General features: G+C 41.0%; 1 non-coding gene across 1 annotated transcript; it reads left to right on the top strand.

Annotated features, from left to right (window-relative positions):
- The first annotated feature begins 14,016 nt into the window (after nt 1-14,016).
- LOC120257823 lies at nt 14,017-14,123 on the top strand. Its single transcript, XR_005535907.1, has one exon. It is a non-coding gene; the product is annotated as a small nucleolar RNA R71 (small nucleolar RNA).
- Nucleotides 14,124-16,680: the final 2,557 nt, after the last annotated feature.

The following is a 16,680-nucleotide window of genomic DNA, read 5'->3' as shown; positions in this document are numbered from 1 at the left end:
ACTCTTGATAATTGGGATATGGGGCTGGCTTAATCAATGAGAAAGGGTCATAGAGCCAACATGTGAATCTAGGTAGCACTTTCTTTGACAAGCTTGAACTTCAGATCGCTTGTATGTGCTCATTTTAACTCAAGGTTTTGATTTATTTGACCGGTTTTATTGAGGCTCTATAACTCCCCTGAAGTTTCCATGTCAAGCATGATCATGCTTATGATCATTCATTTATCTGGATTTAGAGAAAAATGGGAAGAAGGGGGGAATCCAGGCATGCTTATGGCATGATTCAAAGAGCATGGGTTCGCTTCTCCTAGCAAGGTCGTGCATTCTTGTTATTACAACTATAAGGTTATCAAGTGAAAGGGATAAAGCACAGTCTCAAGCACGATCATGTTCTTCCAAGGCACTCATCCTAATTTATGGCGAAGCATGGTCACAAAGCATTACTGTGCTTCCTAGGCATCCTCTTCCATTATTTTCCTTTTTAAAGATACTTGCTAGTGTGTTCTATCACATTTCTTCTTCTTCACCAAGCTTCTTTCCCTCACTTTGGCTTGTTCTGTGGTTTTATTTCCTAGATTTTGGGCTATTAACTCTCGAATTGTTTCTCACTTTTCTTATTCTTCGAGCAATGGTACGACCTAGCCCTTTTAAAGTGTGTTTTTTGTTATTTAAATCTCTTGTAAATGATCTGATAAGTGCAATTCATATCATAGTTTAATTACTCCCAATTCATTCTTTTGCTTGTTTTTTAGTAAGTTTTGGATATATTCAATTCTATTCTAGGTAAATTTGTTCTTGGTACAAGAATGTAGGATTCAAAGTAGTTAGGATTAAAATCAAGGATAAAACAAGCAAAGAATGTAGTGTTTTTCTAAGTGTCCAAGCCAAGCACAGGCAGAGCATGTCATGCTCTATCCACATGATTATCACTGTCTGAAGATGCCTGAGTAGCTGACCAAGCATGGGGTGCTCCCAAGACAAGCACGGTCATGCTTCCTCCCTCTGATTTTCTTTGAATTGAAGCACCATACGCTTACAGGGAAAGCACTATCGTCATGACCCTTGCACAGTCCTCATGATTTTCTCTTGCTGACACTTAGCCAATTCACTCTGAAGTCCCATAGAAGAGCACGGTCTAAGCACGAGTTTGCTGAGATCGTGTTTAGCCTGAAAGTTCCTTTTTAACACCCAGATCTAGGGTTTCATATCATCTTTTGTTTTGAGGTTTTCTTCTCCACTTGGAGGGCACTAATGAGGACAATGATCAAGCTTCAGCACACCATCTAAGGGCATCATGGTTGAGTTGGAGGCACAAGAGAAGTGGAGTTAGCTCATCCATGAAGCTTTAGAAGTTCAACTAAGAAGATTTTGTAAAAGGAAGAAGCCATGATTTCTCTCATTAATGCATTCATTCATTCATCTCAGTTTTATGAATTCATGAGGGGCAAACATTTCCATGGTGCCCAAGATGTTGAACTATGTTTCTTAGTGTACTTTGAATACTTGTTTTTAATGTCCATGGAGTTATGATGTGTTCTTGACACACTCTTGCATGTGTGTAACGCAAGTGCACGGGTGTCGAAGTAATAAAGTACTCAAAAGATGGGTAGTCGAATCCACAGGGAAGAAGAATACTAGTAATAGATGTAACCTTTCTATCTAGCCTAATCAATTGAATGAGTGTGGGAATGATCAATTTGACAAACAAATAAATGAGGAAAAAGAAGCAGGAAAATAGAGAAATAGAGAGGAATCAAAAAAGATAGATGGGGTACCCGGACAATACTCCCCTTTGGATATTTATTTCAAGTGCAAGACTAAAACTATGCTTCCTTAATTGAGATTTAATGAGTCATGGAAATCCAAAAGCACAAGGTCCCAAATCTAAGGTCGACCATGACTAGTCCTCTTCGAGATCCCAGCAGAGAGGAAACTCTTGACACCCCACACCATGTATGACTGCTTAAAGCTTTAGGGATTCTAAGTGATAAACCCTATTCCCAAATCTAGATTAAATCCTTTGGTCCAGATGAAGGATCTCTAATCACAATTAAGCCCCAGTGGAAAGGAACTCTCAACAATTCATTTTGATGTGATTGCAAAGAACTCTTGGAATGTGGAGGTAGGATAAATCACATCAGAGGGGAAAGAGGATGTTCCGCTACCTCTCAACTCACCCTCTCAACCGTCTTCCATCATGGTAAATCTAATCCTAATGGTGATGGTCACCATCAAAAGGATAATTTGAATAGGTTCTCAATCCTAGTGTTACTCTAAGGGAAAACCAAACATCAAGAACACAAGGGTTTACATTTCCAAGTACCCACTAGGGTTTAGCTCTCCATGGAGCAGTTCAATATGTAATCAATCATAGAATGAAGACACAAGAAAACAATAAAGAAAACCCCCTTTAGATCTGTGATGTTAGTCTTCAAGGGATGCTTCAACTTCTACAAAAGTTCCTCCAACAAAGCTAGAGCACACCCCTCTGAATCAATGTCATCTGTGGCTCCCCCGATGGCTATAACAATGAAGGAATCCATGAAAGCTCGTGAAGAATGCTTCCTTGAGTGCACAAACCTTATCTCTAAACCCTAGCCTATTCTCCCAAAAACTTGTGAAAAAGATACCTCAAAAATACATCTAAGCGGCCTTTTATACTTCAGAATCAAGAAATCCACATGGCCATGTGAAATTCTCTGTTTTGGCCCAATGACTAGTAACTACTACAGCAACCTATGGAGCATAATTTGCTACATTAGACTATGAATAGTACAACCCGACTTCATTTTCTCCATTCGAAGTCCGTAGTTACACTTTCAAAACTTGGCATACTTGATAGCTGTAGATGAAACAATGGTTTAGAGCACTCGTAGGGATCTTAGGATGTACTTGGTAGACATTAGAAGCAAGTCAATACACTAATGCACATAGGGATTGTCCAATGGCATTGCTCTCTTGTTGTTGACAACTTGATCCTAGTCTGCCTAATATTTTCACTCTTATCACTTTTTTCTTGTTTACTAATTCTTTGTACCAACCATTTCTTGATCCACTAGACATTAGAGGAGTAATTAGTACTAGAAGTATAATCCCTGTGGTTCGACAACCCCTACCCCTCACGGGGTACTACTTTATTACTTGTTACGATCCATACATTTGCAGAGAGTGCATCAAGGTTTTGGTGCTATTGTTAGGGAATGGCATCTTTTAGGAACATTAGTCACTCTGGTGATCTAGTTTTGTTAACATTGTTCATATTTTGAATATCTCTTTTCGTTTGTTTGATCATTCGTCTTAACCTTCTTTTTCTTATTTTTACTTCTAAAACCTTTGAGCTAATTTTTGTTCTATATTATCTTATGAAGGAACAATTACATGACCCAAGGGAGCACTTCATCTCCATTGGCAAGCCCTAATCCAAAGATTGAAATAAATTTCAAAAGAAGATTAAGGCAAGTTAATTTAAGTAAAATAGGGTCAATGGAAGTGAGTATAGAAGTAAATCAATAAGAATAAATGGCCGGGAATCAACAACAAAGTATTTCAGATTTTTGCTCGATCAAACTTGGAAAGAGTGGGGTCTAGCATCATTCATCCCCTTATTGTGGTGAACAATTTTGAGTTAAAGCCCAATTTCATCCAAATGGTGCAGTAGATGTGACAATTTAACCAGTTTCAGGATGTAGACTCATATGAACATTAGAAGAATTTCTTGGAAATCTATGATACTTTCAAGGCTAACAATGTGTTTGAGGATGTTGTTCATCTTAGACTCTTTTCTATTCTCTTTGCTTGGAAAGGCCAAACAGTGGCTAAGTTCCTTGCCACAAGGGTCTATTACCACATGGAAGTAGGTGCCCGAGGCTATTCTTAGATGATATTTTCCTTCGATGAAAATCACAAAGTTGAGGAATGATATCACCTCCTTCCTACAGTTGTTGTTTGAATCCTTGTATGATACTTGCAAGAGATACAGTGAAATATTGAGAAAATGCCCTCAACATGGAATAGTGTAATGGATGCAAATCCAAATCTTCTACAATGGGCTGAACAGTACTATGAAACATATGGTTGATGCAGCTTCTAAGGGATCCTTATGTAGTAAACAACCAAGTACAACATACAGTTTGATTGAGGAAATAACAAACAATGGTTATCAATAGAGTTCTGAAAGGAATAAGCCGGTGAAGACAGCCATGATTTATCAAGTGGGTGCCATCACTACTTTAACAACATGGGTTAAGGCTATCACAAAAAGGTTAGATACGATGCAGTTGTGTTCTCAAGCACCAGTACTATCTTGTGAAAATTGGGGTTCCCAAACTGATCTTGGATGTTCTTCTTCTGATATTGGTGCTGGGCATACTGAACAAGTTGATTTTGTTGGGCAGAACCATTGCTATCTAAACAACTCATATAGTAACACATAGAATATAGGTTGGAGGAATCACCCAAAATTTTCATGGAGCCAACAAAGACAAGGGCAAGTGGAACAACAGCAGCCTAGGCCCCCATAATTGAGGAAAGACTTCTATGTTCTCTCCCTAGTAACACGGAGGTCAATCCCAAGGAATCTGTCAAAGCTGTAACTTTAAAAAATGGCAAGCAACTTCCAATCTCTACCAAGAATAAACCCGAGATTGAGATTGTTGAGCTTCAATTAAGAGAAAGGCAGATAGTTGAACTTGATCCTAAAGCTCCAGTTGCCAATGAGAAGAAAGGAAAGGAACAAAGGAAAAAACTAAATTGCCTAAGTACCAACCCAAACTTCCTTATCTAGTGAAAATGAAGAAAGATTAATAAGAAAATCAATACAAGAAATTTATGGATGTTTCCAAGACCTTGCACATAAATGTCCCATTTATAGAGGTACTTGCACAAATGCTGAGATATGCAAAATTCTTGAAGGAACGCGCTCACTAATAAGAGGAAGCTTGAGGATGTGTCTTGATGACATTTATTGAAGAATGTTTGGATTTGATCACCAATAAGCTTCCCAAGAAAGAGAAAGACTCGGGGGATTTATCATCCTTTTGCATAATTGGAGGGCTTATGGATGAAAAAGCTCTAGCCGATCTTGGGGCTAGCATCAATCTTTTACCCTACCAAATCTTCTAAAAAACATTGGTTAGGAGAACCAAACGCCACCACAATGATGTTATATTTAGTAGATAGATCTAATCTGCAACTGAGGGGCATTATTGAAGATCTGTTGGTGAAGGTAGACAAGTTCACTGACAACGCCCCTTGCATATGTCCTGCAAGTGCACGGGTTTATCGAAGTAATAAAATCCCAGATGAGTGGGGTATCGTATCTACAAGGAGTAGGGAATAAAAACACTAAAATTGTTTCTTAACTAAGTGAAAGATGGATAGTGATATGTGTGACAAGATGTGAAATAACAAAAGTAAAAGAACAAGAAATAGAGCACAAATAAAGGAGAAGGTAAGGCAATCGATATAAATGGGGTACCTGGATATTGTTCGACCTAGGACAATCATTTCATGTGCAATAACCCTCTATTATAATTTCTAACTAATGCAATAATGAGTCGTGGAGATCCTTAAATACATGGTTCCAAATCTAAGTCAACAATGGCTAACTCTATACAGATCTTGGAGGAGAAATTGAATAACCTCTCAACCTGGCACTCGTATAGAATTGCAATGAATTCTAGGGATTCCAAGTGAAAAATCCTCTTCCTAAATGTAGACCTAACCCTTTGGTCCAGGTGGAAGGTCCCTAGCCATAATTAAGACCTAGGTGCTAAAATCACTTCAATGCTTCACGACATTGCACCCTAAAATAAGCCCGAGTGGAAGGTCATCTTTTAGCCCATTCACTCTACTATGACTGCAAAGAACTTAAGGAAATGGAGGTAGAATAAATCACATCGGGAGGGAAAGGAGGCAGCTACGCTATCTCTCGACTCACACTCTCAACTCTCTCCAATCTAGTTTGTGTAACCCTCATTGTCAGTTACTCACTCACAAGGGTTACCAACAAGAACTCTCAAACCTAGTGTCACTCTAAGGGAGTATTTATACAATCAAGAATTCAAGATTGGAACTCAAATAAAACATCAATTAATTAAAAGCATAATAAAGAGGTTCAATGAAACGAATACATCCTAGGGTTCAGAAATACCCAAGTACCCACTAGGAGGTTTAGCTCTCATGGAGATAATTACAATCAATGAAATCAAATGTAAAAGCAAAGAATCCATAGAAAACCCACACGATAGACATGGCGATGGTCTTGTAGAGAGTCCTCTACTCGTCCAAGGGTCCCTTTCTCCGTCCTAGGATACATCTCACCGAATCAATGCTGACAAAAGCTCCGACACTAACCTTCTTTGAAATGGAGCGCGATGTTAGAGCCATAGGACATCTACAAATCCCTAGCCAATACCTCTCAAAACCCCGACTGAAGCCTTCTCTCAAGTTGGGGAAAAAGATGGAGAAAAAGAATGCTGAAATCGGGGCTTAAATAGGCTTTTAAAGGGCTGGAATCGGGAATCCACATGCCCCTGTGGGCGCCTGACACGTCTGAATATGCGTGTAAACCTCAAGTGCACGGGTGTCGATATAATAATTACCCGGTGAGTTGGGTAGTTGAATCCACAGGGAACAGGGCTACTAATACTAACTTCTTCTTTGCTTCCTAGCCTAATGACAAATGGAACGGTGTGGTGATCTAATGTGCGAAGAAATGAATACCAGAAAGAAATATGCAAGGGTGAAATGGAGGAAGATTTCAATCAGTAAAGTGGGGTATTCGGGCAATGTTCCCCCTATGATTTAGGTATTAGGTACCAGATATGCAAAGTGTCTCTATGATGAGTAAGTTAAGTCGCGGAAATCCAAATATAATTGGACCTGTCTCGAGATCACCGATACAAGCCCCCTACGAGATCCCGGTGGAGAAATCGCTCAATCTCAACACCTCACACCACATATGACAACAAAGCACTCTAGGGATTCCAAAAGATGTAACTGATTCCTAAAGATTGATCCAACCCTAATTCCCGGCGAAGGATCCTAACCCACTACAAGGTCACGGAGGAGAAATCGAGCAATCTCACGCCTCCTACCAAATATTATTGCATAGAGTCTAGGGAATGGAGATAGAATACACTAATCGGAGGGGAAAGGGGATACTTTACTATCTCATGACTCACCCTCTCAACCCTCTTCAATCTTGAGGTTCTAACCCTAATGGAGATCTCTCTCCCACCAAGGCAAAAAATCATGCAAACCAAATAACCACAAGATTAATAAGGTAAGCAAGCATTAAACAATCAAGAATGAAACTTAATCAAACTCGGATAAAATAGAAACACAAAGTAAATCCATACAAGATGAGAATCCTAAGGTTCACAAGCCCAAATACCCTCTAGGGTTTTAGTTCTCTATGGAGCAACATACAAAACACACAATCAATGAATGAAAGTACATTTAAACGATAGAAATAAACCCCCTTATATATGAACTGATGGCCTTGATAGAGAGCTTCGACGTCTTGAAGGACCCTCTCTGAAGCTAGGTTCACCGGTGGCTTCCTTGATGCTATGATGGAGGTGGAATCGATCAAAGTTGGTGATAAAGCGCCTCCCAAGCCGCAAAGACCTTCTCTCCAAACCCTAGCTGTCTCACACCTCAAGAGCCGCACAATAGATGAGAAAGAATAGGGCAGAACGACTATTTATAGGCCTTAGACCGCGTCCGTTACGTGCTCCCACGCGCCCATATGGATTTTCCACTCGCTCGCGTGAGCTGCAGGAATTTCCACGCGGTCGCGTGAACAGTAATTCTGCTACAATACTTAGCCACAGTAAAATTCTACAATATTTCGCTACATTACTTAGCTATAGTACTCTCCATAATCGCGGTCCAAACACTCTTCTCTTCGGGCCACATGGCCGGGCACACGTCCATGTGGTAAACTTTGTGCCCTTCCAACTAGTGAATTGAGAGGTCTTGCATCTAGTGAATTGACGTATCTTTGAGAGGTCTTGCAATCTTCACAAAGAGAAAGAACATGAAGATGTGGCTGCCTTTGTGCCCTTCCAACTAGTCAATTGACTTGAATCTTCTTGTAAGTTGGCACACATCTCCACGTTCATGAACTCCTCTCGTGTCTTGGTCCTTGAATTTAACAAGAACAGCCAACATTGTGTCTTTATAGCCTATCTTTGCTTCCTTTTTACTCTTCAAGGCATTCACAACCTATATGCATAAAAGAACACCAAATACACAATATGAGACATAAACCATGGTAAAAATGATGCTCAATGCATGTAAAACATATATAGAAATATGTCTACTCAAGCACTTATCAGCACCCCTGTGGATTTTTCACACGAGCGTATGGAATTAACACACGCCCGTGTGGATTCTCTGTTTTCATTCTTCTTCAGCCGGCTGTGAACAATACCGTTATCCGACTTATGAGAGTAGGTTCGTACTTCATAAGTGGTAGCTCTTTCCGCCCAACAAGCACAAATAAACAATAAAACTATTTTGTTCTTTCTTTTAATTTCACCATTTTTTCACAAATAACAAAAGAAACAACAATAACTAGTCCCTTTAACATCGAACATGAGTTTCCAAAAGAGTTTAAAGAGTGAGTAGTGCAACAAGTGTCAATCGGGCAAAAGTTCCTACAAATTCAAACAAAAACTAGAGCATGAAGACATTCAATGTTAAAAATTCTCCTAAATTCAATAATCCAATCATTGCAACTAAGGTGAACCGCCATTGGCTATGTGAGCATGTATATCAATCAAAATTAATATAAAAGAGATGTGTGCACTATGAAACTCCCCGCCCCACACACTTAAATTGTACATTGTCTCCAATGTACACATGCAAGCTCACTCATAATGTATATCAATCAAGAACAAATGTGGGAGAAGCAATCAAAACAATACTCCCCTGACTCCTAGTGTCACATTTAATGGAGCGAAATCCTTGGGAGTTATGTTCCAACGGGTTGTTAAGCACACACGGCCAAGTGTCGAAGCACCATTGGTCGTGCCCATGACAAAGTCTTAATTCCCATGATGACAAGACCATCTGCACGCATACACGAGCGGGTTCAGTGAAGCTCAATAAACAAAAACAACTTTAGTATATAAAATATAAGGCAATAAATACAACTCGAGAACAAAAAATGAAAATAAACTCAGAAGGAAAGTCCTTTCTGAGTATACAAGTAAGGAATAAAAATGTAGAAGTAATAAGATGAAAGAAAATAAATCAAGTATCGGTGCCGAGCTTTGGCTCCTCTGATGATGCAAGTGCTAGATCGAAGGGTACTGGTGGAGGTGGCGATGGTGATGTCGGAGGGGCCTGAGGAGTCCTCGGCTGCAAGACAAAGCATTATTAACAAGTTTCATCGATTAAACTCAAGAATTGGAGAAGAAAACAAAAGATAGGGCTTAGCGACGAGTTGAGATTGAAAACCTTGAATCAGTCGGAAAACCAACTAAAAATTCTTCCAAATCGACAATGCGAGGTCTGGAAACGATGTGAGAGTGCTCTCAGATGAATGTAGAATGTTAGGATGAGGAGGAATGTCGATCTTTTAAAAGGAACTCATGCCTCTTGGTGTTTTGTACATCCGCACGGGCGTGCGGAAATTACCCACGCACGTTCGCCTCCACAGGGGAGAGACACAGGGCAGACGTATGCCCCTGTGCGCTCTCGTTATAACACTTAACCCTCTAAAAGCAACCACACAGGCGTGCGGAAAATACCCACTCCCGTGTGCCTGACCCACTATGGCAGCCGTACGCCCCTATGGCTTCTTTGCCCAAGACAGAAAAATCGCTAAGTGTTTCGCACGCGGGTGTGCAGAAAATACCCACTGCCGTGCGCCTGATACACAGGGGCAGCTGCACGCCCCTATGGCTTCTCTGTGAAAGCGAGAAGAGTCGCTAAGTGTTCTGCATGCCCGTGCAGAAATTCACAAGCCCGTACATTTTCCCTTGATGCCTTATAAACTCTACAGGCTCTGCAGAAAATTTCTAAACATGTTTACACACTCAGAGCCTGCCTTATTATGCAAACTACACCAACAAAAACATGAGAGATAGCTCAGACGACCAAAACTTCGCTAAATACACATCAAAACGCATGATGAAATTAAAACCCACAATAAAATCACAGCAAAAGCATCTAAAAATCAAGACACCAACAATCAACATTTTATTCATGCAAATACTAAACTACTAACTAAGAAAACAGTAAACATTTGGGTTGTCTCCCAAGAAGCACTTGTTTTACGTCACTAAGCTTGATGTACCTTGTCTTACTTGACGGGGGTTCATAAATGAAGGTTGCTCTCTTACCCATAGCTTAAAAGCATAATGAACAAAGTCTCTTGAAGGTAGAGGGGGAGTTATCGGGCTTGGGATCACCTAGCAATGGTGCATCCAATTTGTTCCGTTCAAGCGCGTCTCTAACAGCCTTGGAGTGTTTCCAATGGTGTCTCCTCACCCTCTTCGTCTTCCAGAGCGCCTTCTTCAGGATCCGCAGAGTAGATGTACTTCTTCAATCGAACCAAGCATCATAACTTCTTCATTTTCCACCTCTTGGTCGAACAAACCCTCGTACGGATCCGGATTAAATATTCCCTGCATGTATTCATCAACAATCTCATTAGTAGTGTCTAGAAAATATAAAGTATCATCGAAATCAAGAGAATGCCGCATGGCTTCAATAAAGCGGTATGTCAATTTGTCATCTCCAACTCTCAATATTAGCTCCCCGCCGTCCATGTCAATCAATAACTTGTAAGTCCGCAAGAATGGTCTCCCAAGTATTAAAGGTACATCCGCATCCTCATTGACGTCTAGCACCATAAAATCTACAGGAAAAATGTACTTATTCACCTTGACAAGCACATTTTCGATGATACCCCTCGGATGTCTCACCGTTCGATCCGCCAATTGCAAATTCATCCGACTGGGTCTAGGCTTGCCCAAGCCTAGCTTCTGAAAGAAGGTGTATGGCATGGTGTTGATACTGGCCCCTAAGTCCGCCAATGCCATTTCTTCACCCAAATTGCCAATATCTCACGGAATTATAAAGCTTCCCAGGTCTTTCTTCTTGTTCGGCATGTTCTTTTGCAATACCGCCGAGCAAGATGCATCCAAGATCACTGAAGTACTCTCCTCCAACTTCCTATTGTTAGTCAACAAGTCCTTCAAGAATTTTGCATACTTAGCATTTGGGCCAATGCCTCAACCAAAGGAATATTGATGTCGAGTTGCATGAACAAACTCAGGAACTTCTTGTACTGTTCATCCCCTTGGTCATTCTTCAATCTAGAGGGATAAGGGATTCTTGGCTTGAAAGGTGGGGGTGCCAACTCCTTCTCTTTGTTTACTTCTTCCTCAACCTCTATAACCTCTTGTGCGTGTTTATTAGGCCTCTCACTCGAAGCCTACCTTCAACTTCATGACAACTTCTCAAAGTGATCGCCTTCATATGCTCTCTAGGATTGGTCTCGGTATTACTCAGCAAGCTTCATTGAGGCCTTTTCGATAGAGACTTCGCAATCTACCCCACTTGATTTTCAAGATTGTGCAAAGAGGCGGTGTGGTCGTGAAGTGTAGCCTCGACTGATTGAAACCATGTATCTGACGATTGCGCAAACCTAGTCAAGGCCTACTCCAAATCGGTCATTCGGGTCTCTGATAAGTGCTTGTGTGATATGAATGCGAAGCATTCTTTCATTATGTTAACCATTACATTTCTCTGGTTTTTACACTAATATGTGTGTTTTTATGTTACATTTATGCAGGTAGGGTTGTGAGGCCGATTATGAAGGAAAGAAGCCAATGTGGATCATAATGCACCGATTTTAGAGGAAATCTTGCTAAGGTTAAAAGGTGAAGACATAGGTCGGGTGTGAGATGCTAGAGTGTGTGCCAACCTCCTCGTATTTGAGTAACCATAACCATTTGGAGGGGCACAAGGGCAGTCGCACTTAAGTATTCTGACTTATGCATATAGAACAATATCTCCACCAACTTTTCCATCATTGAAGAAGTAAAGCGATCCACGATGTGAACGTGTGCCCGTTTGCATTACCTCGATGAAAGTATGGATTTGGGAAGTATTTTAGGCTGGACACTGTAGCAACACTGCAGGAAAGTACTGTAGCAGCATTGTTCACAGCTGGCCGAGTAAGTTGCAGAACAGAGAATCAACACGCAGGTGTGAAAAATCCACACGGACATCGACAGGGGCGTGTGGATCCCCGATTCCAGCTCTATTTAAAGTCGATTCAGCCCCGATTTCAGCATTCTTTTTTCCATCTTTTGCCCAACTTGGGAGAGGGCTTCGACTAGGGTTTCGAGAGGTATTGGCTATGGTTTTGGAGAGGTTCTACTGCTCCAACATCGTCATCTCTTTGGAAGAAGGTTGGTAGGGGAGCTTCCGTCGAGGTGTATCCTATACCGGATAAGGGGATCTTTGGACGACGAGTTGAGGACTTTCCATAAGACCATCGACATGACTATCGAGGGGGTTTTCTATTGATTCATTGCTTTTATATTCTATTTCTTTGATTGTACTTAGCTCCATGGAGAGCTAAACCACTAGTGGGTACTTGGGTATTTATGAACCCTAGGATGTATTCATTTCTTTGAATCTCTTTATTATGCTTTCAATTAATTGTTGTTTATTGTGAGTTCCAACCTTGAATGCTTGATTGTGTGAATACTCCCCTAGAGTGACACTAGGGTTGAGAGTTCTTGTTGGTAACCTTGTGAGTGAGTGACACACCACGAGTGTTAGACAAAGCTAGGTTGGTGAGGGTTGAGATGGTGAGTCGAGAGGTACAGGAGCGTCCCCTTTCCCCTCCGATGTGTTAGATTCTACCTCTGTTCCTCAAGTTCTTTGCAGCCACAATAGAGTGAATGGTCTAAGGGATGACCATCCGTTGGGGCTTAGTTGTGGGTGCAACGGATTGAAGCGCAGAAGTGATCTTAGTATCTAGGGCTCAATTGTGGTTAGGGACCTTCCACCTGGACCAAAGGGTTAGATCTACAATTAGGAAGAGATTTATCACTTGGAATCCCTAGAACTTATTGCAATTCTATGCGAGTGTGAGGTTGAGAGGTTATTCAATCTCTCCTCCGGGACTTGCATTGATTAGGAAGCATAATAGAGGGTTCTTGCACTTGAAATGATTGTTCTAGGTGGAGCAATATCCGGGTACCCCATCTTTATCGATTGTCTTACCGTCTCCTTTACTTGTGCTCTCTTACTTGTTGTTTTTACTTTTGAAAATTGAATCATTGTCACACATATCACTATTCATCTTTCACATAGCTAAGAAGCGAATTAAGTGTTTTTATTCCCTACTCCTTGTGGATACGATACCCGCTCATCCGGGATTATTACTTCGACAAACCCGTGCACTTGCGGGATATACGCAAGAGGACCTTGTCAGTCTCCAAACTTGAAACTCAATTTTCCATGTTTGGGGCTTGTTGTTGTTGGAAACCCGGTGGCCCCATGGCCTTTTGTTGACCTTGGTTGCTCTACAAAAATTTGGGATGATTCTTCCAACCTGCATTGTAGGTGTTTCTATATGGATTCCATTGGTTCCTTATTTCATTACCCACAAAATCGGCATTCTCAACCGAAGATGCATCAGCAATAGAGATCGGGAAAACGGAGGAAGCATGTCCTCCACCACACCCAGTGCATGTAATCACAGCCGCCACTCTATTCGAAGTTATAAGATCTAACTTCCTACTCAATGATTTCACTTGAGCTGTCAATGAAGTTACTGCATCTATCTCATGGAGCCCGGCCACCTTTTTCTTCTCCCTAGCATTCCATTGGTAGCTATTTAACCCCATTTCTTCAATTAGTTGACGGGCCTTACCAGGGATTATGCTACCTAAGGTAACTTCTGCTGCCGCATCCAAGAGTTTCCTTGTACTCAGATTCAACCCGTTATAAAAGGTCTGAACAATCATCCACTCCGGGAATCCGTGTTGCGGGCACTTTCTCAGGAGCTCCTTGAACTTTTCCCACATCTCAAATAGAGACTCCAATTCCGACTGTACAAAGAACGAGATCTCATTCCTAAGCTTTACAGATTTTTCGGGAGAGAAATAACGGCCCAGAAAAGCTTCTACCAACTCCTCCCATTTGGTAATTGATTCTCTAAGTAATTCGCACAGTTCAACTTGATGGCATCATCCGTCACCCCGTTTATCTTAAGCATATCACACACCTCGAAAAAGTTCTCTATATGACTGTTTGGATCCTCATTAGCCAAACTATTGAACTGTGTGGATTGTGGCAACATGTGGATGAATGGCAGCTTTAGCTCAAAGTTCTGAGCTATAATCGGGGATGCACAATACTCGATTGTGTGCGCAATACGGAAGGTCTGGCATAATTGGATAATATCTGCTGTTGCTCATTCTATTCTGCCATGTTTTCAGATTCTTCTACATCCAAATTAGCTAGATTAGATGGTTCTTGCACAGGTTCTTTCCCCTTTTTCTTCTAAGCGTACGTTCAAGCTCGGAATCTCTTTCAATAAATATTGATGTGTTCCCTCGGGTCATAACCTGGAGCTACACTAAAAAGATAGAAAAAAAATCAGAACGATAATAGAATAAGAAGAAATAAACTAGAATGAATAAATGAATAGCTAGGAAAATAAAATGCAAAGTATCTCTAAACGCCTACTCCCCGGCAATGTCACCAAAAACTTGACAACGCCCCTTGCGTATCTCCCACAAGTGCATGGGTTTGCCAAAGTAATAAAATTCCAGATGAGTTGGGTATCGTGTCCACAGGGAGTAAGGAATAAAAACACTTAAATTGTTTCTTAACTAAGTGAAAGATGAATAGTGATATGTGTGACAAGATGTGAAATAACAAAAGTAAAAGAACAAGAAAGAGAGCATAAGTAAAGGAGAAGGTAAGGCAATCGATATAAATGGGGTATGAGGATATTTTTCCACCTAGGACAATCATTTCAAGTGCAAAAACCCTCTATTATACTTTCTAACTGATGCAATAATGAGTCGTGGAGATCCTTAAATACATGTTCCCAAATCTAAGGTCAACCATGCCTAACTCTATACATGTCCCGGAGGAGAAATTGAATAACCTCTCAACCTCGGACTCGTATAGAATTGCAATGAGTTCTAGGGATTCCTAAATGTAGACCTAACCCTTTGGTCCAGGTGGAAGGTTCTAGCCACAATTAAGCCCTAGGTGCTAAAATCACTTCAACACTTCACTCCGTTGCACCTGTAACTAAGCCCCAACGGAAGGTCATCCTTTAGCCCATTCATTCTACTATGATTGCAAAGAACTTGAGGAAATGGAGGTAGAAAAATCACACCAGAGGAGAAAGGGGACGCTCCGCTACCTCTCAACTCACCCTCTCAACCCTCTCCAGTCTAGATTTGTCTAACTCTCATGGTGTGTCACTCACTCACAACGGTTACCAACAAGAACTCTCAACCCTAGTGTCACTCTAAGGGAGTATTCATACAATCAAGCATTGAATATTGGAACTCAAATAAAACATCAATTGAGGGTTTAGCTCTCCATAGATACCCAAGTACCCACTAGGGAGTTTAGCTCTCCATAGAGCTAATTACAATCAATGAAATCAAATGTAAAAGCAAAGAATCCATGAAAAACCCCTCGATAGTCATGGCGATGGTCTTGTGGAGAGTCCTCTACTCGTCCAAGGGTTCCTTTGTCCGGCCTAGGATACACCTCGTCAGAATAGTGCCGACGAAAGCTCTCCCACTAACCTTCTTCCAAACCGAGCATGATGTCAGAGCCGTAGAACCTCTCTAACTCCCTAGCCAATAACTTTCAAAACATTAGTTTAAGTTCTCTCTAAAGTTGGGGAAAAGATGGAGAAAATAATGCTGAAATCTGGGCTGTAATCGGCTTTTAAAGGGCTGGAATCGGCAAACCACACGCCCCCGTCGGCGCCCCTATGGATTTTTCACAAGGGCGTGTGGAATTAACGCACGCCGTGTGGACTCTCTATTTTCATCCTTCTTCACGCTAACTGTGAACAGTGCACTGCCATACAGTGTTTTACTACGATGCTCCTGCTACTGGTACTCTGCCCAAAAATACTCCCGAATCCATTCTTTCATCGAGGTAACATAAAGCGGGCACACATTTACATCGTAGATCGCTTTGCTTCTTCAATAACGGACATGTTGGTGGAGATCTTTCTATACATGCATAAGCCGGAATGCTTGAATGTGACTACCATTATGTCCCTTCAAATCATTGTGCTAACTTGAATACGAGGAGGTTGGCACACATTCCCGCATTTCAAATCGACTTATGTCTCGCGTTTAAAACCTTTTTCAATATTTCCTCCAATTGGTGCATTTACGATATACATTGGCTTCTTTCTCTAATATTCGGCCTCACAACCCTATCTACATGAACGTAACATAAATACACATATATTAGCATTAAAACCCAATAAAAGTAATGCTCATCATAAGGAAATAACACTTCGCATTCTTATCGCACAAGCACTTATCATTCACCTTTCTGGTGGACTTTGTCACCGTAGATGTAGAAGAGAAGATGGGAATGCCTCTAATTTTGGGATGACCATTCTTAACAACTTCAAAGGCCTTTATTAAT

Source organism: Dioscorea cayenensis, chromosome 3 (assembly GCF_009730915.1).
Source record: "Dioscorea cayenensis subsp. rotundata cultivar TDr96_F1 chromosome 3, TDr96_F1_v2_PseudoChromosome.rev07_lg8_w22 25.fasta, whole genome shotgun sequence".
NCBI lineage: Eukaryota > Viridiplantae > Streptophyta > Magnoliopsida > Dioscoreales > Dioscoreaceae > Dioscorea > Dioscorea cayenensis.
The sequence above is the reverse complement of the archived record's forward strand: the minus strand, read 5'-3'. Positions and strand labels throughout refer to the sequence as shown.